At 45.2% G+C, this 25376-nt stretch overlaps 1 protein-coding gene across 3 annotated transcripts in view; it reads left to right on the top strand.

The window, feature by feature from the left end:
- Positions 1-13236: 13236 nt before the first annotated feature.
- Positions 13237-25376, top strand: part of Elovl5 (ELOVL fatty acid elongase 5) — a 69018-nt gene continuing 56878 nt past the window's right edge. The window contains exon 1 of one of the 3 annotated variants that reach the window (XM_041679800.1): positions 13237-13255. The gene's annotated coding sequence lies outside the window, so the exon portion shown is untranslated. Of the gene's footprint in view, positions 13256-21149; positions 21313-21340; positions 21360-25376 lie in introns of those variants that run through there. The other 2 variants (XM_041679801.1, XM_041679802.1) reach the window with 2 other exon arrangements.

Raw genomic sequence — 25376 nt, 5'->3', positions numbered from 1 at the left:
AACAGCCACCACCAGAGGTTTGAGGCACCCGCTTGGAGAGGCATCTACATTTTCCCATGATCAGTGACGCCGTCTGTTCACGCTGCCCTCAGCCACTTTCTGTCTTTTTTTGGAGAATGTCACACAGCATTAGTGCCTGTGGTCTCTGGTCAGAGAGTCATTGGTGAAACTTCTCTTCCTCACAGTTTTTTGAAAAAAAAGAGAGAATTTGCTATAGGATATGGAGTAAAGTGTTTCAGCGTGACGCTTCATACACCTCTGTCATACACCCTGGTCTCGCTGGTTCCCCCCTTTCACTGTCCCCTTTCCTCATCTAATCACTTTCCTTTCTTCCACCCAGTTACCCCCTTTCTGTTTTTCCCTTATATATTTCCCATTGTTTTTCCTTACTTCTCATGATCTTCCTTCTACTCATGACCTACACCCTCCCACACACACACACACTTTTAAATTTAGGTCCCACCTACATGAGAATACATGAGTGAGTACGTGTATTTCGGAGCCTGGCTTATCTCACGGACTATAATGACTTCTAGTCGTGGGCATTCTCCTATACATGCCATGATTTCACTTTTCTTTACGGCTGCATAAAATTCCATGCAGCATAGGTGTTGCCTCTTTTTGATCGTTCACTGCAGCTGGGCGTATAGACTGGCTCTATGTCCCGATCATGGCCGAAGCAAACACACTAAAGTAGGCTCTGCAAGATGCAGTGCTGGGTGTGTCTCATTGATTTATCAACTGAAGTTATTGCTGGTGAACAGTTTTCTACTGCGACTCTCTCTAAGAATCTAAAGTTAAGATATAGAAAAGTCACAGTTAGAGGATACGGCTGCTAACCATGCATGGCTTGGTTGGGTATTCCCATGTCAGAAGTGAAGCTTTTCTTTTGGTTTTGGTTTTGGCTTTAGCCAACCACTCATGATTTAAACAAGCTACTAAAAAGGTTTAAAGCAGTTGGTCTCAACCTGTGGGTCCCAAACCTCTCCTCTATCTCCAAAAATATTCACAATCCATAACAGTAGCAAATTACAGTTATGAAGTAACAACGAAAAGAATGTTATGGTTGGAGGTCTCCACAACATGAGGAACTGTATTAAAGGGTCGCAGCTTTACAAAAGCCAGAACCACCAATTCAAACCCTTCCTACTTAAAATAACACTTAAACACCTCATACCTACAACTGGCAGCCCACTGGATAGGAGACGTGTATGACACCAATGGAGAGCTGCTGTAAGAAACCCTCTCCACCAGTCAGCCTGCTCTTTAAGGGCTGAGACAAAATGGGATCCTCTGAGTTCTTGGGTCATTTGCCTTCATGATTGGCATACCTGAGTAAACCCTGCCTTCGTCAGTGTAGCTCGGGTGTTACATCTGTCTCTCTCTGGCTGACTCTGACAAACATCTATCTAGTGCTTCCTTAATAACTCTAGAAACAAAGATGACAAAATTGATATGGCCAGAGCCAGGAATCTATATTACTTTCATAAGATTAAGAAACAAGACAGTTCTTAGAACAAATAAAAACTGTCAATGGAAATAGGTTATCTTAGGATTTCTATTGCTGTGAAGAGACACCATGATCATGGCAACTCGTATAAAGAAAACAAATTTTACTGGGGTAGCTTATGTTTTCGGAGGCTTAGTCCATTATCATCATGGCATGACATGGTGGTGTGCAGGCAGACGTGATGCTGGAGAAGTAGCCAAGTAGTCCTATATCTTGACTTGCAGGCAATAGGAAGTGAACTGTCTCCGTGGATGTGATTTGAGCATATGAGATCTCAAAGCCCGCCTCTGCAGTGACACACTTCCTTCAACAAGACCACATGTACTCCAACAAGGCCACACCTCCTAATAGAGTCACTCCCTTTGGGACAATTTTCTTTCAAACCACATCATAAGTCATCACTCACTCCTTGCTGATGGAAGTGTGATTGTATTTGTCACACTTGTCTCCTGGCAGCCTATCTGGGGCAGAGGTGGGGGGAGTTCCCCTCTAAAATAAGCTGGAAACAATCAGCTTCAACTGGTGGTTCCAGCAACCCTAAGTCCTTTTTTTAAATGTAATATTTATTGATTCTTTGGGAATTTCACATCATACACCCCATTTCCACTCACCTCCCATTCCCCCCACATTTCCCTCACTTCTGCAGTGTCTCCCCAAAAGAAAATTAGAAAAAAAATCAAAACAAAGCAAACAAACAAAAACAAGAGCAAAACAAACAACTTTTAGCTTTTCCTCTACCATCTTTCCAACACCTCTCTTTGTTCTGGTGGCACTGGGGGCAGTGTGTGACCTGTTATGCCCAAATCTGCGAAGTCCCCACAAAAGTCAACAAGGAGATTGAGTATGTAAAAGCAAAAGAGCCTTTATTTTATGCTAGTTCACAAACTCGGCCTCTCCGCATGTCCAACGTATTGGAGGAGAGTCCTGAGCTCAACTAGAGTTGGGTTTTTATAGTAGTAAAGGTCGGGGTGAGGGGCTTCTGAGGTTCAGGACCCCTGATTGGCTGACATTTGTCTAGGTGTGTCCTGGTGAGTGTGTGCTGGCAGATGGTCCCATCTACAGCGGCTGGAATGTTAGGCATTTCCTTTAGATGGTCTGCTTTTGGGTGGTGCTCAGACACTCTCAGCTTGCAGTTCTTCCTGCTGTCGGGTATTGCTTCAGGGTAAACTACTGAGAATCAGGCCTCCATTTAAATTTATCAATGGCTGAGTCCTACTCGGGCAAGTGATGATGGTTGGAAGTAAAGAACTTCCTTTGGGTGATCTGTCCACATTTAGCTTATCGTGGCTGGCTCCTTCATCACCTAGGTTACCTTTTATCCAATCAGCTCTACCAGCAAATGTACATTACAATGAGTCAATGGTCTGGTTGAAGGCCTCTGGTTTCTGGTCTCATCATCCCTGGATCCTCATCAGAACTCCTCTGGGATATCCCACGGCCTCCTAAGTCATGGAGATCCTGTGGGTACTGGTCTACTGGACCAGTCTCTTCTCAGGCCTCAGCTGGTCCTAGGTGGGGTAGATGTTAGGGTGGGACAAGACCCGGCTGTGGACTGGGTAGGAGCTGAGCTAGTTAGTCCAGGCCACTGGCCTGCCCACCTCAGGAGAGGGGGCGGAGCCAGCTCCCCTACACCCACACCAGCAGGGTCAGTTCTCCCTCACCTGAGGTGAGGAATAAATGTTTTCTTTCTCTTTTGTTTTGTTCTGTTTCTTGGAGGCCCTGGCTATCGGGGGGACTTACATTATTCCAGGCTGGCCACCAACACAGAGATCCTCCTACCTGTCTCCTGAGCACTAGGATTAAAGGTATGCACCATCACTGCCCAGCACAACCTAAGTTCCTAAGTAAAAGTTCTTTGATGGTCAAACGACATTCAGATAAGAAGTAATTACTTACTTGTCGGAGAGATGGCTCAGAGGTTAAGGGAGCTTTTTCTTGAAGAAGACCCCATGATGATGGCTCATAACCATTGGTAACTCCAGTTCTTGGGGATCTCAATCCTTCTGACCTCTGAAGACACCAGGACCATAGGCAGTGCATATACATACATGAAGGCAGAACCCTCATTCTCATAAAAATATTTAAACCTTAATTTAAAAAAACAAAAAGAGAGAACCAGACAGCACCTTTGTCCACCATTTATAGCAGCTCATGAGCTATAAGGTATTGGAAGCCTCCTGATGTTAAAGTAGCACAGAATATTCTATAATAAAGAAGAGTCAGGTCATGGGAAATATATTTCCAAGTTAGGGCAGCAGAGAAGTGAATAAAAGGTTGCCCAGCTAGAAGACAGCAACCAACTTGACATTTGGAAAGATAAAAAGCAGGGACAAGCAGACAAAAATAAATAAAATAGATATATAGATAGATGATGGATGGATAGATAGATAGATAGATAGATGACAGATAGATAAGATGGAGGGGAACGGGATGAGAAGGCTGCTTGGTGGAAACCCGCCTTCAGGAAGAATGGAAGCAGGTTGTGACAACATTTAGGCTGGAGTGTTTTCCTTTTCGAGTCAATGGTTGATGTTTTCAACACAAAATTAAAATTACACTGTGTTGAACTGATCCAGGCACAAAGTACCAGAGACGCCTATGCCAGTTTGAGGCCACAACCTGGCTGTCACATGTCACATACTGGAAGAACTTACTAATGATGGTTTTTAAAAAAATCTTTATATGTTCTTATGAAGTAAACTCAGGAAAGTAGAAGAGAAAAACCAAATGAGGTTTGTTGGAGTGTAAGCCTGCTCCAGCGTTCAGAGAAGCCCCTTTCATTGGCCATGTTTTCCAGCGCTAACCCGTCCATTCATTCGGTCTAAGCTGTGGGAGTTCAAAGTATCCAGGAATAGAATCAAGAGACTGCCAGTGTGTGATCAGCTCGCGTCTGTAATTAGAGTCTACAATCCGTTCTGACAGACCACATCTTTGCCGGTCTCTAACTTCACTGTTTATGGGTGTGAACTTTTACCTACACACCTTGTGTCATCCACTTTCTTTGTAGAATTCCCTGAGATTTTCACAGCACTGCTGCATGGTGGGGCGGGGGCACATCGGGTCAACTTCCGGCAGATGTGTCTAAATTTGATTATTAAAATGGATAGAAGTCTAAAGAGGCAAAAAAAAAATCATGGTTTTCCAGCTTGATAGTTTTGTTTCCTATCACACGTGTGTCCAGTTTCTGCAGCTTCTACCCACAACCTGCCTCTAAAGCACTAGAAAGCTCTCCTCCTCCAGATCCGGCTGGCTCCTGTTCTGCTCTCAAGCAAGGCTGCAGTTTGATTTCTGTTGTTGTTTCTGCTTGCACCGACTTCCTTCATCATGCTGAGATGCAGGGCTGGTCTGACTCATCTTTGTACTATCTCGTGGCAATGTGGGAATAATAAAAGTCTGTATTCGGCTGAACACAATTGTTTAATTAGCAAGAATTATGATCTTGCTGATAGCTGGGACACTGGGACACAGCCTGCTGATGAGCGCTCCGTGTCATTGCCCTCATCAATCTAAAGTGTCTTTGTTGCCTGCACTTTAAATGAGTCACGGCACCAGCAAGCTCCCACGCACTTCTTTATCCCCAACAGGAATCTGCTGATCTGTCCTTACCAAGGTCTGTGTGTTCTCCTCCACACCCGTCCTTCCTTCTTCTCACTGCTGGCTCGCTCTACAGTCTCGTTTCGTCACAGACCATGTGTAAGATGACTCTAAACGACCTTGCCCCATCTATTGAACCCTTCTTCTCATATCTTCCAAAGCATAAATGATTTAAAAAAAAAAACCTGAAAACTCTCTCAGTTATCAAAGCCTTAAACGACTTCTCCCAGGCCCTCTGCTCTGTTTCGAGTCCCTTCCAATACCATTTCAGCTGAAGGGTCTACAAGCACCGCACTCAGTCAAGGGAACCCTCCAACACCTGCCCTTTGCACACTCCCGTCATTCTAGGCCTGTGCTAGCATTAACAGAAGAAGGAAGGGGAGAGAGCTGACGTTTCATTGGTTACTGGAAGTCAGACCATCCCTGTGAAATATGCCACACAGCTACCAAGCTTCTGGAAAGCCAAATGGTGACTTTACGTTTTGACTCTGGAATTGTCAAGGGTTTTGTCTCTTTTGTCCCTTCATCTGAGTGGGTGTCACACACCCTGTTGTGTGATGAAAACTGCCAAGGCATTTTTCCCTTGAAAGAAGTTGAGCTCAAAATGCCTTTAACATGGTATCTTTTATGTGACATCACTCCATCATTGTCCGTGCGTGAACACCGAGGACAGCTATAGGCACAGAGAAGCCATGTTTGGCCCCTGAGGAACTACAAGCTGGGAGAAGCACCACAATGCTCACAGTAACTTGACTGAGGAATTCTCCACACCAGACTGAGCTTCCTCCCTGAAAGAAAGAAAAGCTAAAATTGTTCCACAGCCCTGGTTCTGATCCTGTTGTTGAAAACAACCTGTTTACTCTTCCCAAATAAATGCTCCTGGGGGGGGGGGTGTCCGCAGGCGTGCCCTGGACGCCTAGTGCAACTAGTTCCTGCAGTCGTGAGCTCAGAGAGGTACAAGTATAATTCCATCAAAGATGCCATTCAAGGGCTAGGGAGGGAGCTCGGGTGGCAAAGTGCCTGTCTGGCAAATGTGAGGACCTGAGTTCCACCCCCAGAATGCACATGTTAAAAACCAGCCATTGTGGAGTGAAATTGTCATCCTAGCACTGTGGAGTGAAGACAGGAGGAACCCTGGGTCTCCCTAGCTAGCTAACCCAGACAACCTGGAGTGTTCCAGGCCAGTGAGAGACGCTAAAGTTTCAAGGAAAAGGGCAGAATTTCTGAAGAGCAATACTCAAAGGTTTTCTTCTGGCTTCCACAGGCTTGTGCATACACATGCAAATGAACCAGTCTGCACATACGTGCACACATCTAAAAGTACCATCCAAGCATCCAAGGATAAGACGCAGGAATTTAGATGCTATTTACCCAGGCTGGTGGTAGTGCCGTAGCTAGATTGGTGCAGGAAATGTATTTTGATAACTATCAAAGCTGTCAGACTAAGACATGGTTTAAAGCCATATAGGGATCAGTAAAAAGAATGATATTATATGTAACTGATCTAAAGATGAAAGCAAACATGATCTATAGATAGGCAGACAGATATATGAAAAATTTGAAAAACCTCATTTGGTGCAAACTTTTCAAATGTTGCTATTTCTCAAATTTTGTTCAGACTGGAAAAAAAACAGTAGTGTGTGTGTGTGTGTGTGTGTGTGTGTGTGTGTGATATAAAGAGAGATATATTAAATTCATATACTGAGTCAGAGACTTTTCTCTATCAAAGTATAATTTTGGTTCCTGTATTCCCAGGGTCAGAGCAACTTTTCACCTAACGTAAGTGAAATTTTAATTCTGGAACATAAGTAATTTTGACCACGGTAGAAATGATATCAGAGCCTCGGTCAGTGGCTGTTCTTCATGGGGTAGCCTGGGTTGCTTGCTAAGCCATCCAGAGGCTGGTTAGTATGTATTATAACAGTTCTGCATTCCCAGGGAGTCTGAAGCTGATGAGAACCCTGCCACATCCCGGATCGCATACTCACCAGACTCAGGTGAGCAGCTGAGTCTGTCTGTAGCTTTTCCGCTCGAGCCTTGTCTTTGTGTTTTTTGTCCTCTGACACAAGGGCACTCCTGAATCCTCACCAGTGCTTTCTTGGCTTCTGGCTGTTGGCAACTCAAACCATGCTGACCGCTGGAAGGTCATCATTCCCTGACAACAACGCCCTGAAAGTGGTTGATGGTGCAATTTTGGAGGAATGGGTTTTCATACTGAGATACTGGCCAGCCAGAATAATCAATTCTTCAAGTATAATCACATAAAGGAAAAAAATATGCGTCACTGATAAAAATAAACCAGAAGTTACGGTTTCTCAGCCGAAAACAGCAGGCTCACACTGTGAACGTCCTGGAGAGATCCAATGTCGCGATTAACCTCACTGACACCCTATCTGGGCTGCGTGGCTTCGATTAGAAGGCCCTTTCACACATAGCAATTCATCCGATCTCACAACAAATGAGGGACATCGCATTGGATGTTCTGCCAAGTCCCATTACGCAAACTATATACCTAGCAGGTTCCCAGTTATGCCCCACGGACTCCATCCCATGCTGCTCCCCACCTCCAGGGTTTTCCATATACTGTTTTATACCTGCCGTATTTTACCAAATCCTAAATCCATGGGTTCATGATTATCTCGTTATTATCTCATCTCTCCCCCTTTCCTTTCCTACGCAACCTTCCTGGCACTCCCATACTTGACAAATCTCATCACTGCAGGAATTTACGTAAAATCTCCCAGAGTAATCAGTGGTCTGACCTAGATCTGCCAAAGAGAAATATGAGAAAGGGGCATTGTTTTAATTTACTTTAATTTTGTGAGTTTATAAATTATTAAAATCATGGCTACTTCTCATCCCTATTGACGGTAGTGTTTGTTTGTTTTTCGGTGTCAAGAAGTACCCAGGTAGCCAATGTAAGGGAAACAGAGATTTATTTGCCCCAGAGGGACAGAGGGCAGGGAATAAGAGAGTAAGACTGGAGATAGAGGAAGAGGGGGGAACGAAAGGGAACAGGGGAGATGGGGAAGCAGTATCTGTCTGGAGGGGGACAGTGGACTGCCTCTTCATAGAGATGGCCGATGTGGCCCCTAGGCAAATGGTAGTTTCCAAAGGTAAAGGGGCACCTGTGTTAGGAAGGAGGTGTTTAGTCTGATTGACAGGTTAATTAGGGCAGCCACAAGGGAGCTTTTGATTGCTGCAGCTCTGTACTTTGGTAGATAGACCTTGGTGGTCAGCCTCAAGAGGAGGAAGTGGTCAGATAAGGGATTAAACCTTGGTGGCCAACTTTAGGAATGGAATCTGGTTTTAGCAAGGTAAAAGCAATGTTTAGCAAGGTAAAATGGCCTTGTTTGCCATGCTCAGGCCAACTGGAATCTCTTTAGCCAACTGATAGAGTCTGGCAAGTTATCTTCTTGGTTCCTTAACAACTATATATGGCCTGATATGCATCCCTTATTCCTATGACCCAGAGGTTTATTAGCTTCTTATTAATGCATGCTTCTAGAGTCTTGATTACATTCCCAACAGATTTCCAGGTCTCTCTGGGTGCCAGAGAGGCAGGTTTTTCTGAAGCCTACTCCAAGTACACATCTTCCTGATGATGTGGTCTCTGGCCACCACTTCAGTGATGACAAAATTGCATTTCTAGCAAGAGCTCTCCCAGCCCTGGTAGGAAGCCATGCCTATAATTTAAATTTTTCTAGTAGAAAAGTAAGTCGAGATACATGAATCAAGTTTCAAAATGTCTTACTGTAAAACGTACGCAACGTAAAACTTGCTACTTACGCCGCATTTTATTTACCTGTTTGCTGACGGACATTGAGTGCTACATTTAGAGCTATGTTTAAGAATGCTGCTAGGAGGACTGGTGAAATGGGTTCACTGGGTAATAGAGCTTGCCATGCAAGCCTGATGATCTGGGTTCGATCCCTGGAGTCCACAGTGGAAGGAGGAAAACGGCTCTGACCCCCAAACATGCACAGTAGCACGCGTGTATCTTCTCTCTCTCTCTCTCTCTCTCTCTCTCTCTCTCTCTCTCTCTCTCACACACACACACACACACACAGTAATAAGTTTAAAAGTCATTTTAAACCTCAAAAAGGAAAAGAATAGACTGTTGGCGCCTGAGGATCTGCACCCTTGCTTTCAATTCTACTACCGTGAAATGAACTCTAACAATGTATTTTACTTAACAGACCTAAGCATTTCCATTCCAACATGTGAACAATTGAAAGATTAATTCGGCGGAGGGGGCTTTGTATCAAGCCTCAAAATCTGGTACACTCACAGTACCACTCAATTTAGGTGTGAAATTTTATTCTATATTTACATTTCGTAAACTTTATAGTTAGAAAAGGAGATTCACATTCACAAATTGTCCCAAACATATTTTACGGCATGAAAGCTGATTTAAATTAAAGATGCTGGGTAAGACAAGACTGGAAAACATTATACTGAGTGAGGTAACCCAGACTCATAAAGACAAAAGGAGTTCTCACTCCTAAGTGTGTCTTAGTGTTAAATCTTTCGATTTGTGTGTTTAGCTTGGAGTACCTGTAGTGCTTGTACCTGTTCCAGGAAAATAGAGAGGGGCCGCTGGTGGGGAGGGGGGACAGAGATCTTAAGGGAGGAAAGATAGCAGAACATAGGTGAAATGAAGGGGAAATGGGGCCTAAAGGGGGGGGGGGTAGGTGGGGAGAGGGCTAGGAGGGCAGGGCAGAGTGAAACTAACACTAAGAATGTTTGGGAAAGCTATCTAGAAACTTAAGCTGCTATTTATAAGCTCCCTGTTTCGTTGGAGTTACCCTACACAGGAGATAATGCTCCTTGAGGAAGCCATAGGTTACCAAATAAAAATCCCAGTGCTGGGTATAGGTTCCTTCCTTGAGTTGTTGGTTAGGGATGTCTCAGAGATGCTTGAAATAATACAAGCTATTGCCAAGCTATTGCCCTTGTTTTTGCTTGTCCCCTTGAACACGACCGTAAGAGTCTATCGCTGAAGAAACCACACACTTTGGTCATAGGACATGGAGAGATAGAGTTGGTATTGGGAAGTTTCCTCCAACCAGGGAGCCTTTGGAGTACCAGTGAGCGCTATGTAGGCAGCTGGGGTGGGACTGCGGGTGTCACCAACAGTCTTATCCAACTGTGAATACTGTGAGTGGCAATAATGACTGGTGTGGCAGGGTGTGCCCACGAGTGCGAGAGTGGCACAAGTGTGGAGTGTCCCTCCACACTCTGGTGGGATTCAAGGCCACTCCACACAGGGAAACTCACACCTCATAATGTAAGCCTGGCTAAGAACCCATGGCTGGGGAACCCAAGAACTTGGTGTGGGGGGGTGAACCTACTTCTATTGTTTTGCTAAATGGATGTAAAACTGCTATCTAAATCCATATCTTTTTATGACTCGATTAGTACATCTCTCTGATGTGGGAGTATCATATATCAATCTGTTGATTTCATTGGTTAAGTAATAAACAAACTGCTTGGGCTCACAGCTTAGAACATAGGTGGGTGGAGTAAACAGAACAGAATGCTGGGAGGAAGAGGAAGTGAGGTAAGATGCCTCAGACAGAGATGCCATGCTCCGCTCTCCTGGGCAGACACGATTCAGCTCCGACCCAGGATGGGCATAGGCTAGAATCTTTCCGGTAAGCGCACCTTGGGGTGCAACACAGATGATTAGAAATGGGCTAAATTAATAGGTGAGAATTAGCCTAGAAGAGGCTAGATAGAAATGGGCCAAGCAGTGTTTAAATGAATACAGTTTGTGTGTTGTTATTTCGGGCATAAGCTAGCAGGCGGCCGGGGTGCTGGGGATGCAGCCCCGCCGCTCTTATCACTACATCTCTCAGATCTCATCAGAGAAGTTTCTATGTGTAGTAGAAACGCACACATGGTTAAAGTGTAGAGAAGACATGTTTATGAACTGCTTAACCACAAATGTGACATCTGTATCCCAACTCTCCTCCCAAGGCCCAGAGACCATCTTGGAAGAAGAAGCAGAAAGACCTTATGAGCCAGAGGTTGGGGGGCGGGTGGCGTCTGGAACAGACAATATCTCCTGAACATCACGGGACCACTGCTCTCATGAACTTAACAGCAGCTGTGGTTGTCTGTCTGCAGACAGTCAAGAAAGACAGCCAGCATTCTAGCCCCCACCTAGAACGGAGTAGCTATTGACTTTTCATGGATTACAGGGGAAAAAGAGTCAGATTTCTTTAAGGGTGTGTCCCCCCTCCCTGTAGATCAACCATGCGCCCACATTCAAAAATACATGGGCAGCATAAACTGAACTCAGTGGACTATTTAAAAAGTTGAAAACAAAAAACAAGGATGTGAAGTTGGGCGGGATTGTAAGTGGGTATGGGGATGGTATGAGTTCCGGAGAAGTTAGGGGGATGAGTGGGAGGTGAATATGGTCAAAATACATAAAGAATTAATATAAATATTATATATTATATTTTAAAGACTTGGGGTTAATGCTTTATTTATTTTTACTTTCTTTCTATTTCTTTACTAAAACAGGGTCTCACTTTATCCCTGTGGATAGCCTGAAACTCACTGTGTAGCCCAGGTTGGCTTGGGGACTTACTGTGATCCTTCTATCTCCTATGTGGCATTTCCTTTAAAAGACTGGTCTGTCTTTTAAAGCTTGAATCTGGCAAGGGCCTTTCTTCCCCTGAATTTTAACCTCTGCCCCTCTGTCAAGGTTTCCTGTGTCCCCCTACTTCCTGCTTTGTACTTACAATGGTTACGTCATGGCTGTCTTCCTTTACTAATTATACACATACTTGACCCACGGACAGACCTTACTCCAGTGGCAAGCTTTTCCCGTCTAGGAGAGGCTTCCTTTACAGGCGGCACATACCTGCATCATCCGCTAAAACAGACTATTTAGAATCTGACTACAGCTTCTCCCCTACAAAAGTGGGGAGAAGTAATCCTGCCACAGAGATTTAAGTCCACAGACAAGAATTGCCCCCTATTCTCTCCCCAGCATCCAGCCTACCAAAACCGGACATCATTTTACGCCAGGTTGGTGTGACGTGCTGGCTAGTTTGTGTCAGAGCGACACAAGCTAGATTCATGGCAGAGAAGCAAACCTCAGTTAAGGAAATGCCTCCAGTGTAGGGCATTTTCTTAATTAGTGACTGATGTGGGGGGGCCCAGCGCATTGTGGGTGAGGTCACCCCTGGGCTGTAAGAACTGCAGGCTGAGCAAGCCCAGTGAAGCAAGCACTCCTCCTTGACCAAGGCATCTGGTCCCATCCTTCAGGTTCCTGCCCTGCTGGAGTTCCTGCCCTTGCTGCTTTTGATGATGAATTGTTGTATGGAACGGTGAGTGAAACCAACACTACCCTCTCAGAGTTGCTTCTGGTCACGGTGTTCCATCACAGCAACAGTGACGCTCACTAAGACAGGTTACAAATTGCATCATCAACCCCCGTGTGGCCCCGTGATTAAACGACTTGAACTTTCCTGGCCCCTTCAAAGTTCTGGCTTGGGAACTAACTGTGTACTTGAAAGAATTCTTAAACACAATCTTCCATTCAAGGAAGAAGTGCTTGCTTGCATTTGGCCAGATGCACCCTGTTGACTTATACACCAAAAGCTTTCCTGAATGGCCTCCCCCGTGGATTTGCAAAACCTGACATGAAAGGGGTCCCACACTCAATTACTCAATTCCAGCTGCAGCATTGGCAAGGATAAAATGCTCAGCCTGTTTCTACATCTAAAACTGGCGATGATTAACTGAGTGAAAACATTTAGCAGTAGTTCATGACCAAACTGTTTTCTGTGCCTTTAAGGTTTCCCCCGCGGAGAGAGGGGAGGAAGGGAGTGACCCTTAGTTGACAAAAGAAAATGTCACTGTTTCCTCTTCCTGTCCAGAACGGTTAGATCTCATAGCAGATAATCTCAGAAGGTCTTTAAAATATGCCGAGGGCGCTTTTCGCTGTCCCGTTTTTGTTTTTTGTTTTTGTTTTTTTTTTCTTGAGTTCACAAAAGCCAAATGAAATTCAGCTTCAGGGAGACCCGCTTTTTACTGGTTCCTACCCAGGCCCACAGCCTGTCCTGGCTTTAAAAGGCCTGGATTCTTCGGAGCTCGCGGATTCACCCGGCGGGCGCGGAGCTGCGGTCCGAGGTGCGTGATCCTGTAGCCTCGTCTCCCAGGCTCCCGCGTCCCGCGCTTCCCCAAGGCTCGCGCCTTCCGTGCCCCGCCTGGTCGCCTGTCCCGCCAGATCCGCAGGGTTAGCGCGCGGCCGCGGAGGCCAGTGCCCGGGAGTAACCCTGCGGGCACGCCCCTCTGCATAGGCTGCCCCGAACCGCGCCGTGATTGGCGGACGCCGTCGCGGGTGAATGGGGTGACCCCGCTCCTCCCTCCCGTCAGTCCGCGTTCCGCCTCCCCGTTGCGGGCCGGAAGTGAGGCCGTGGGGTGGTCCGGGGTGCTGGTGGGTGGGGGTGATGCATCTCTCGGATGGAGACCCTTTGGCCCCGAGGGTCCTTCCTGGACCGACGCCGATCGCCCACCCGCACGAGCACCTTTGGAGCCTGGACCAGGCCTCGCTGAGTCTCGCTCCTGAGCCTGGGCTGGCCCAGCCTGGAGCTTGCTGTGTGGACCCTGTTGAACACGGTAGATTGGGTTCAGCCGGTTGAGTATACCAGATGCGCACTATTTTCGCCATGCAGACCTCAGTAAAGGAAGCCACTGCCGCGGGAAAGTGTAGAGGGTGAAAATCAATAAGCAGCATCATTACAGAGTGTGAGAAGTGCTGGAAAGGAAGCGAACTAGAGAAGAGATTGGTTTTTTTTTGGGGGGGGGGGGGGTTTAATGCCGGCCTGGTTGGGCATTCGATAGGGGTATGATGGGGTAGGAAAATAGAAGAAGACAAGAGTACACACATGCTTTTAAAAAAGCTGGGCTTTTGCGGTGTTCCTTCCTCGTTCTCTCAACATCTCAATTCTCAAGGCACTTTTTTATTTGCTGAAAGTGCATCACGTTTCATAAGGTATTGTTTATTATCTTAGTTCCTAGAGTATAGCACTTTCCCCAAAGACAGTAAATGTGTACGTGATGTTTACTGCTGTCTAGGTTTCTGGCTGGATGCAGAGGGTAGTTCTTAAAACGCACATTTGTGAATGTTCGATGAAAATCAATTCTTTTTATGCTTATTCCACACATCTTATGCACGCCTCATCTCGCTCTTTGGAAGGCTTTCTTGAATATTTAGCCACAACACAGCTTTCTGGGTGTTCAGGCCCGTAGTGCTTACTGGCGAACTGGCTGACCGATAAACTGTCTTAGTGAAATGAAAACACAGCACCCCATAGGATGTTTGTGTTCGATTTTTGTGTTACCATAGTTACCCGCAATGCCTCCATCCACAGTAATAAATGAAGAAAGCAACAAGCAAATAAACATTCATAACATGAATTTGAGACTCCCAAAGCCTTACTGTATCTTGAAATGGTCGACTGAATCTAATTTGCTATCATGATCATAAAGAAAGTAAATGGTCTTGGGATGCTGTTGTTGTGTATGTGTTTAAAATAAACAGTCTTCCACCAGTCTACTTCAGGAAACATCCATTTCTTTTTTGCTTTTTATGTATCTGGCACCATACCCTACTAGAAGTTTCTGCCCTTGCCTTGAGGAAAAGAGATATTAGAAAAAGTGATACAGATCAGGACAGAGTGTACTAGTCACGGGAAAAGGTGAAAAAGAAACGTTTTGTTCTGATTTACATTCTGTGAAGCAAAGCCGAGGGAGAGAGGAAAATAAAAATGAAAATATTGAATATATGCACATTAAAACTCTATGGAAGTCTGTCTTATATATCACTAAGAGGCATGGTAATAACATTGTATTCTGTATTTCGTAGTTTTAAACAGTTTAAGAATGCCCCAAATTTAGGCTCAGACTGAATCTGTTTAACAGCTTCTATATTTGTTGAAATAACGTGGCGAAGGGCAGCATGCTATGGAATCATTTAGATTAGAAGACAACACCGCACCGTGACATAAGAGAACAATTGGCTATGCAATGCAATGGCAAGCAGTCGTTTTCACAAAAACGATCAAGCTGGTGCTGAAGAGATGGCTCAGCGGTTAATAGCACTTGTTGCCCTTGGAGGGTGTTGGTCCCCAGTACCTCATGGTGGTGGCTCAAAACCGTCTCACACTCCAGGGGGATCTCATGCCCTTTTCCGAACTCCAAGGGCAGCAGGTATGCACACGGTACACATATATACGTAAGTAAAACACCTATACATATAAAACTTAAAAAAAAACTCATTAAAAAAAAATCAAGCTGCTGCACAAACTTGCAGAGTTTCACTTGAGTCTTGAGTGGTAAAAAGTGAACTTGAGACTGTGGGAAGAAATGGCGCTACCATATTCCGACATGAAGGGAACGCCTAATCGTACAGATGCACAAAAGCACGGCTCTTAATGAAACCCTTTGTCAGATAACTAAAATAGCCCACGACCTAGAATGACTACATCTGATAAGGCTAAATTTTAGAGGATTGTCTTTATAAATGTTAGACCGAGGGCAAAGAATATTGAGTATATGTCGCCAGCTCTGGCTGACTAGAAACCACTTTGAGAACATGCCACTTAGCCAGGGTGTGTTCCCTGACAGCAGAAGCCACAGCACTAGGCTCTGCCAGTTGACACAGCTAATGTTTGGCTAACAGTGAGCTTATCATCTGCTTTTATCTAACCTTAGCTCTCTGATATGTTACTGAATTAAGTAAATTAGTTGTAAAATTTATCTTGATATCCAGCAAAGCAAAAGACACAATAATAATTTTTCCTGGTTGAAAGCTTTATTTTCATTTCGGTCACAACTTTATTAACGTTTGCTTTATAAACCACAAAATTCAGCCAAGTATACAACTTAAGCATGTGAAGAAGTTGAAAGCTGAGTGTGGCCAACCCAAGGCTTAATTTTTGCCAACTGGCTTTGCAGCCATGTGGTATGCCACTTGAGTCTTGTATGGCTTGATTTTTCTCACCATTATGTTGACGACAGAATAGAATTGGGGCTGGAGAGATGGCTAGGCGGCTAAGATTAAATATTTGTTCTTGCCATGTGCTGACACTCAATTCCAAGCACCTACATGATGGCTCTGAACTGTCCACAGGGTATCCAATGCCCTCTTTTGACCTCTTGGGGCACCAGGCACGCATGTGGTGCACAGACATATATGTGAACAAACACACTCATAAAACAGAATAATTTTTAAAAAATGAATGCAATCAAACTACTGGGAAAGGGTCTTAGAAATATCTCAGTAATAAAAGAAAAAAATGGTACCAGTTTTTATTTATTTTTACCAGTTTTTAATTTATTTTTATTTTAATGTAAAAATATGTGTATGGGTGTTTTGTCTGTATGTATGTATATGTACCGTGTGCATGCCTGGTGTCTGCAGAGGCCAGAAGAAAGGTTCAGTCTCCTGGAACTGGACTTACAGATAGGTGTGAACTACCATGTGGGTCCTTTAAGTTCTGTCTTAGGGTTTCTATTGCCATGAAGAGACACCATGACCACAGCAACTCTTAAGAAGGAAAACCATTTCACTGGGGTGGCTTACAGTTTCAGAGGGTTAGTCTGTTATCATCACGGTGGGACATGGTGGTATACCTGCAGACATGGTGCTGGAGAAGTAACCAAGTGTTCTACATCTTGACTTGCAGACAACAGGAAGTGGTCTGTTTCACTGGGCATGGCTTGAGCATATATGAGACCTCAAAGCGTGCCTCCACAGAGACATACTTCCCTCTAACAAGACCACACCTATTCCAACAAGGCCATGTCTCCTAATAGTGCCACTCTCTTTGGGGGCCATTTTCTTTCAGATCACCACAACTGCAGAACTAATTCTCCAGCCCCCAAAATTTGACTAATTGTTGCAATAAATATAATAGTTTCTTTTTTTTTCTTTCTTTTTTTTTTTGGTTTTTTCGAGACAGGGTTTCTCTGTGGTTTTGGAGCCTGTCCTGGAACTAGCTCTTGTAGACCAGGCTGGTCTCGAACTCACAGAGATCCACCTGCCTCTGCCTCCCGAGTGCTGAAATATAATAGTTTCTATCTCACGGAAAAGGGTTTGATACTCAAATTAAGACAAAACATTTTTAAAAGATATTTTTACTTATATGTGTATATATGGTGATATTTTGTTTGTGCTATAACAAATAAAGCTTGCATGAGGATCAGAGTGTGGAGCGAGCCACTAGTTGGCCATAGAGGCCAGACAGTGGTGGCACACACCTTTACTCCCAGCACTTGGGAAGCAGAGGCAGACTGATCTCTAGGAGTTCAAGGTCACTCTGGGCTACCTTAGATTGATCCACTCTGAAAGAGAACAGAGCCAGGAGGTGGCTCACATCTTTTATCCCAGTACTTGGGAGTCACATGCCTTTAATCCAACAAAGGAAGTGATATGGCTGCGTGGAGAGATGAATATAAGGCAGGAAGAGACAGGATCTCAAAGCATTCAGTCTGAGAACTTGTAGAGAAAGGATACCCCATTCAGCCTGAGGATTTTGTAGAGGTAAGAACTTGTGGTTGGCTGCTCTGCTTCTCTGATCTTTCAGCTTTGACCCCCTAATATCTGACTTCACATTTTCACTATTAAGACCAATTAGAATCATTATATATATGTATGTATATATATGTACGTATATGTGTGTGTGGTATATATGTGTGTGTGTGCTCACGTGAGTTTACATGTGCTTCATGTGTGCGTGTGTATTGAGGAGAGTATCAGATCCCTTGAGACTGGAAATACAGGTGTTTGTGAGCTGCCTGATGTGATTGCTGCCATTTACACTCAGGTCCTCTGCAAGGGCAGCAAGTGTTAAGTGCTGAGCCATCTCTCTATTAATCTTGCCATCACCCTAATTGTATTATTCTGAGTCCTGGGATACAGTTAGAAAAAGAGCAGCATCTGTGCTTTCAATAAGCTTATTAGAGGACAGCATAATAAATGTTAAAAAGCAAACGTGGTGTGTCAAATAGTGATGAGTGCTAAGGAGAAAAACTGAGGAGAGACAAAAGGTTCCAGAAAACAGGAGGCAAAGAAGAAGGCAGTGTGGAGTGACAGATAAAAAATGTCTCTTCCTTCCTGAGGAGGTGGTGTTGATGCAAAGATCAAAATGAAACAAAGTTGAAAGCCTTGGAGATTTCTAGGTTAAATCCTGGCAGGCTTAGAGAAACAACAAGAGCAAGAATCTTGCGGAGGTCTAGAGCTTGCTAAATTCAAAGAATAAGAAGGAGGTTATCCTCTGGGAAAGGCCACAGTGTCCATCATGGCTTGGTCCTGGAAACCTGACTGGTGTGATGAGGGAATGAAGAATGGGCAGACACACGTACAGAAAAGTTGGCATCAGGTGGAACACGTCACTTTGATGGACCCGCACCGGCTATTAATAACCTGGAACAGAAAGAGAGGCTAGCTGGTCTGAGGGAAGGTCTCTGAAGGCCCTGCAGTCACCTGGGAGGAGGAAGCTGCAGTTGCTAATTTTTGCGTACACCCAGTCGATCATTCATACGCACGCACACTTGGACCAGAGAAAGGCTTTTGTTATGCCTCTGACCTTCACCCAGATGAAGGCTTTGCCAGTTCCCTTGGGTTTGAGGCATCGGTCCTTGTCAAAAGTGCGCGTTTACTCGGGACGTCATCCAGTCCTTACACATACACTCAAGGCTTTCTCGGCTCCCCACAGAAGACAGATAATTTTAGAAGGACGGAGAAATAGCAACATGCTAAATAATTAAGGCCCAAAGGCTGTTGTTAGGATGCGGGTTTTAATTCTCTGTTGAGATGAAGTTGGTAGATAGTGCTAAGCAGAACTGGAAAACAGAGAGAAGACAGGAGAAGAAGAGAGAAGGAGCAGAGAAGGAAAGGGAAGGGGTGCAAGAGCAAGCTAGATAGACGGACCGGTGTTGTTCTTAGTTTAAACAACAGCCGTCCTAGATTCTAGTTAACTCTGAAACGTCCAGAGACTAACATTTTAAAGATAGATTTCATTATGTCATGCAAATATCTCCTAATGAAACAGTAGCAGTTTCAGTAATCTCAAGTGGTGGTCTTTAACGTGATCCCGAGAGACTGAGATTGTACAGCTGTGAAATACAATGGACATGGGCTAACTGCGTGTGCAGAGACAGCCTTTAAATGAGGGAAAGAAAACATAACTTCACTTTTATTTTTTTTTAATTTTATTTTCCTTTTTTAAAAGACAGGATTTTTTTTAAATTCATTTATTTATTATGTATACAGTGTTCTACCTGCATGTATTCCTGCAGGCCAGAGGAAAGCACTAGATGTTATTACAGATGGCTGTGAGCCACCATGTGGTTGCTGGGAATTGAACTCAGGACCTCTGGAAGAGCAGCCAGTGCTCTTAACCTCTGAGCCATCTCTCCAGCCCCCCTTCATTTTTATTTTAAAGTAAGAAAACATTATTCAGTGTTTGATGTGGTGGTTTGAAAAAAAAAATGGCCTCCGCAAAGGGAGTGGCACTATTAGGAGGTGTGGCTTTGTTGGAGGAAGTGTGTCCCTGTGGGGGCCCACTTTGAGGTCTCCTGTTCAAACTTCACTCGGTGTCACAGACCATTTCCTATTGCCTGCAAGAAGCAGGACTCAGCCACTTCTCCAGCACCACATGTGCCTGCAGGCCACCATGTCCCGCCGTAATGATGATGGACTGAACCTCTGAAACTGTAAGCAACTCACCCCAATTCAATAAGAGTTGCATGGCCGTGGTGTCTCTTCACAGCGATAGACACTCTAAGACAGAAGCATTTCTTTCTTGTTTGTTAGTAATTATTTGGCTATGTGCGCTTACAACATTTTATTGGTGGAGACGATTCAAACATTTGAGCATGGTATAAAATTTGAGATGGAATTTTAATTTCAATTTGAAAACTTAAAACCCCAAAGGGACAGAAGACGTAGGGACAGAGAAGTTAGCCAGCTCTCCGGCTAGTCAAGGAGATTTACTCCTGTGCCATCAAAGTATGTCTTCACATGCCACTTGCACAGCAAAGCTTCGTGTATGTAGACACCCACTTTATGGATAGGTTAACACTCTGTACAGCTGCAGGGAAGGCAGTCCCTAGTCTCTGTAGAAGCGAATGGCAACTAACTGTTACCACAATTTGTGTATGCTTAAATTATCTAATGTATATACAGTTTGGTTATCTGTATGCCTATCACAAAGATTTGGGTCCTGGAACGTTGTTGGTACATGATAAACATTACCCTCTAAAAGAAAGTGCCTACGTTGAACCGCTGGATGTGTTATGCCAATGGGTGTGGGGCCCTGAACTAAAACACACACACACACACACACACACAATTAAATTTCTAGTACTTGAAATGGGAGAAGCTGTATGATACTTGGACGAAGGCCCTGCATTATCAAACAGCAGCGAAAACCAGAAAGACTTCTGCTTTTGTGCCTGAAAAACATTTTAAGTGTTTAAACTGCCCAGCTGAAAGACATTACCAACTTTTCCATTACAAGACTAACATAATTTCCTAATAATGTGTGATCAATCTATTCAAGAATTACCGTTACAAAGCTCCGAGAGGTTTATTTTTTTTTTCTTCTTTTTCATCTTGTTTAACCGCAACCCCAAATCGTGAACTGGGTCCCTTTCAGAATCGTGGCCCGTTAGGTAGTCCGTTAGGTAGGTGGGCACCTGCCAAAAAACACCGCGCCAGCCTTGCCCTCGGATGCTGGAAAGAGCCCTGGGCATCTAGAACTTCACTATGACTATTGCGCAGACTCTGCGTCCCACGCAGGCTTATTAGGAAGAAGCCAGAAAACTGCCCTGAGACACGTGAACCACGGGGGACCAACCCTGGCCTCCGCTGCTCACCGCACCAGAGTCTGGAATTTACAATCACGAAAGTTCTACCGCTTCAGGATTGGCTCCAAGGACGCATGACATCATAGCGCTTGATCCAGCCTCCGGGCCCGGATTGGCTGGCCGCGCCATTGTGACGTCATGGTCAGCCCACGCCGGGGTTGAAGCTGCCGGGCGCCTTCCTCTTGCTCGCGGCTGCAGCTCGCTGCTCTTCCCGCGTCCGCTTGCACATCCTCCTGCTCGCGCGGTCCTGCTATCGCCTGGTGCTGCCAGCCGCCGCTCAGACCGAGAAGTGAGCCACCTCCAGGAACTTGGTGGGTGCCGTGGCACCGGGGCGCGGCCGGGTTGCTGGCGCCGTGAGGTCCGAGCTGGGCAGGCAGGCGGGGTGGGGTGGTGGTGGTGGGGACGGTAGGCACCGGGGCCGAGTGGGGTTCTGCCGGGATGCACTCGCACCTGTTCGTGGGTGGCAGCCACTTTGGCGCGCTGACAGGCGCGGAGATCACAGGGAGGGATGGCGGCGCGCTAGGATCTTCCGCAGAGCTTTCTCCAGGCAGCAGCACAGGAGCCCGCGCGGGTCCGGGCGGCACCGGGCGTCGGGGCCGCGCGCTGGCCTTTCCCTGCTCCCCCCACCCCCTTTGCCGCTGCCAGGGACGCTCACTAGCCCGAGACCACTCTGCCTGGTATTAGCAGTCCTGCTTGCCCCACGAGGGTGGGGATCCAGGCGCTACAGCTGCAGGCCTGGAGTCTGCAGATCCATAGAGAGCACTTCTCGGAGTTTTAGGGAAAGTGTCCTTAATTGTTCCTTGCCAGCAAGGCTTCCCCTTCCCCTATCTTTGGGGTGAAGATAGTAACACCCAGATGGAGAGTTGTTCCTTTTTAATGATCTTGAAGCCCTTCAGCGCCTTTGAACTTGGTAGCGTCCCTGCTCAAGATTATGAGTTATGCTCATCTCTAGGCTCCTTGATTGCAAATTTGAAGGATGCATTGGCCGAATTTTCATAAGGGGAGGGGGCGAATGAAAGAACGCAATGCGTGACTCATTAGCTGGACACCCGAGAGGTGTCTGATAAGAAATTGTGGGGAATAGGCAGCCTCTCCCCAGCTCCAACTCTTTTTTTCTGTTTTTTAATGTCAGGGCCGGTGGCAGGAAGTGCTTCATACTGTTGTACGGGAGGGCCAGTGCTGCCTGTTGGTTTTGTAATTGGTTCCTCTAACCGCTTGGCAGTTCCAACCTGTTGGTTTGTACTTTTGTTGCATGCAAGACTCAGGCCACAGCATTTGGGTCAGAATCTTTAGCTGCAGCTGGCTTTGCATCAGGCGAACGCAGACCTGAGATTTCCGTCTACAGTTGGGCACTGGTGGATCGTTATCTAGTCAGCCCAGGTGCTTGCCTGCGACCTTGAAAGAAATGCTGCTTTTTTCCCTTTGTAGGTTTTCTCCCGAAGATAACATCCCTGCCGGGAACTTTTTCTACACACCGTCTCATTTTGCATTTTCTCTTCATCTTTAACTTTCAAACTGAAGACAAAAGGTGGAATGTTAGACACATTCACAGGATGTAGGATAAACTTGAAAGAAAAACGAAGGAAGCATGGTTGTCAGATTTTTTTTTTTTCAAAATAGGTATCTAGTAAGTTCAAACACTGTACTTGCTGGACTTAGTTTTCTTGTCAGTAAACCGGGTTCCATGTTGCTAATTTATTAGGTGGTTTCTAGAGACTATAAATGAAAGAACCAAACTTGGGGTCTGCTAGTGGTTTGATAAATGTTTCCTTTTACTTTCCTGGGATTAACAGTGTTTCTCTTGGCGTGGACCTTAGCCCTTGGATGTCTGTTGTTTGCAGAAACCTTTCCCCCCAGTACTTCCTCCTCTGCTTTAGCCATAATTACTGCTTGTGCTGCTTTTAGAGGTTGAGAATGCACCCTTGTGTTTTATTTCTAACGTGAAGTTTATACACAAATCAAGGCAAAATTGCTTCCCTTGTCTTCCAGGAACTGTAGAGCACATGTCTTGCCTTTCTCTCTGCCATTCACTAGCCTTCCCCATACATGTGTGATTCTGCTTTTGGCTGCCAACACATGATAACCATAGACCACTTCCCTGTGGTTGTCTGTCTTTCCCACTGCATGCATCCCCTTGCAGGGACAGTTCACTCGTCTGCCCTTCCCCCTTGCCTCTTTCCCTGCCTTTCTTGATGCTGGGAATTGAACCCAGAATTTCACACATGCTCAATGAACCTTGCCTCTGAGCTACTCCATCAACCCTGTCTTATGGACTAATGGTAAGAGAATGGATTTGCCAAGTATTTCTTTCCACATACCTGGGTCCCCTGGGGGAGTCTTATCACCCATCTTTTTGTTCGTTTGACTAAAAATCTGAAGTTAAAGCCTAGCGATGCTGACTTTTCTAAATTCATACAGCTCTGTCTATCTCAAGCGGCATTCCCCCTCCTTGCTATGTCCTTGTGCTTTTGGGTTGTTTGTCTAGTCAGCTATAGGCCATTTATGTAATTGTGCTATTTGTTAACTTTAAAAACTCTTAAACCATCCCGGATTAACAATGTGCTGTTTCTCAAACCCACCTAAAATATGTTCCTTTATTTTTCCTATACTTAGTTCATTTGTTCTAAGACAGGGTCTCATGTAGTCCAGGCTGGCCTCAGCTTATAGGTTTCTGAGGGTAGCCTTCAACTTCTGGTCTTCCTGCCTCTGTTTCTTGAGTACTGGGGTAGTAGGCATAGGCTAACACATCTGTTTGGTTCTGTGCACAGCATGGAACCCAGGGCTTCAGCATGCTAGGCAAGCATTCTACCAACCGAGCTATCTCCCCAGTCCATGTTTTATTATCACCTTGCTGACTTTCATTAGCTGGTTTGTATTAAATGTGTGCATGGATGATGTGTTTGGATCCAAAGATGAGTCAGGCAGTTCCTGTTTCCAAAGCGCTCCTTGACTTGGCTTACATTTTGAGCCTTTTTGTACACACTTATTTTATACACTGCACCAAGAGGGAGTCAGAGGTGGATTTCTGGGGCATGCGTCTGTGGGCTTCACGGCACAACTGTCTGTCAGTTACTGCAGTTTCTAGCGATGCTGAATTGGTCAGGATGCTTTTGGTGCAGGAAGCAAAACCCAGTTCAGATAAGCGCAACCTCACATGCCTGTGAAGGCCTTGAAAGCAAGACCTTTGTCCCACTTCACTAGTCCTCTGAGACAGGTTTTGTCCCTGGGCTCATTTTGCAAGATGACTACCAGCAACGGTCATGATTCCCCCTTGAGGTGCTTACTTAAGCCTTGGCCAGTTTAAGCAATAACTGAGAAGAATCTGATAACCTGGTGTCCGTGCCAACTCTCGCCTCACCTAACTGGCTACCTTTCGGGAGTGCTCGCATTCACACCGGTGTGTCGAAAATAAGTTCGAGGAAGTTTGGAGTATGAACAAGTGTGAGGTCATCGGGCAAGAAGGAAGCGCAGGTGATCGAAGCTGCTAGAGACGCAGCAGTATAACGTTAGTCTTGCTTTAATAATAAATAAATTAGTTATTGAGTTGTGTCAGACTGTTAGATCACTTCTTGAGAGCAGTCCTCAGGCCTTATTACTTGATACCAGAGCATTCTCACTTAGTAATAAGATGCTTGGGACTAGTGAGATGGCTCAGTGGTTAAGAGCACTGACTGTTCTTTCAGAGGACCTGGGTTCAATTCCCAGTACCCACTTGCAGCTCACAATTGTCTGTAACTCCAGTTTCAGGGTACTGGACACCCTCATGCAAACAAAACACCAGTGCACATAAACTTTTTTTTTTAAAAAAAGAAAGATGCTCAGTTCTTGTTCAAGGTCACAACTCATGCAGCCTAGATGTTTCTTCTGCTGGATCCTGCTTTTTCTCCTGTGATAGTCAGTAACAGAATGCTACAAGGTTTTTTTGTTTTGTTTTTTTGTTTTTAACTAGAAGGAGTACATTGAGTGCTGTGCTTAAGAAATAGGAGTCTTATCAACATGTTAGGACGGGTGGGCAGGCATGGGCAGGGATGGAGGGTCGGGATGAATGTGGAGAGGTAACAGTCTGCCTTACCCCACATTATAGCACATGTGACAGACTATAAAGACACAGACTCAGCATGCAGGGTTGAGTAAAGCACACACGTGCATGGTAACTAGTGTTAAAGTGTGAAAAGGCACGCGTGTTAGGGCATTGGTGTGCTGAACTGACTGCATGGTCCCTCATCTTCACATACCACCAAACATAAGAGATTAGCTCTGAGCATTGATCTCTCTCTCTTCCTTTAAAAATGAAAGGAAAAAGTGAACACTTCTTAGTTTCATTTTTTTTGCCAAGAATAAACCCTTTCTTTGACCGCGGAGAATGAAAATTGAG

This window comes from Microtus oregoni, unplaced genomic scaffold (assembly GCF_018167655.1).
Source record: "Microtus oregoni isolate MIOR12 unplaced genomic scaffold, Mior012 000032F_ref0000030, whole genome shotgun sequence".
NCBI lineage: Eukaryota > Metazoa > Chordata > Mammalia > Rodentia > Cricetidae > Microtus > Microtus oregoni.
Note: the sequence above shows the minus strand (reverse complement) of the source record. Positions and strands in the feature narration are given on the sequence as shown.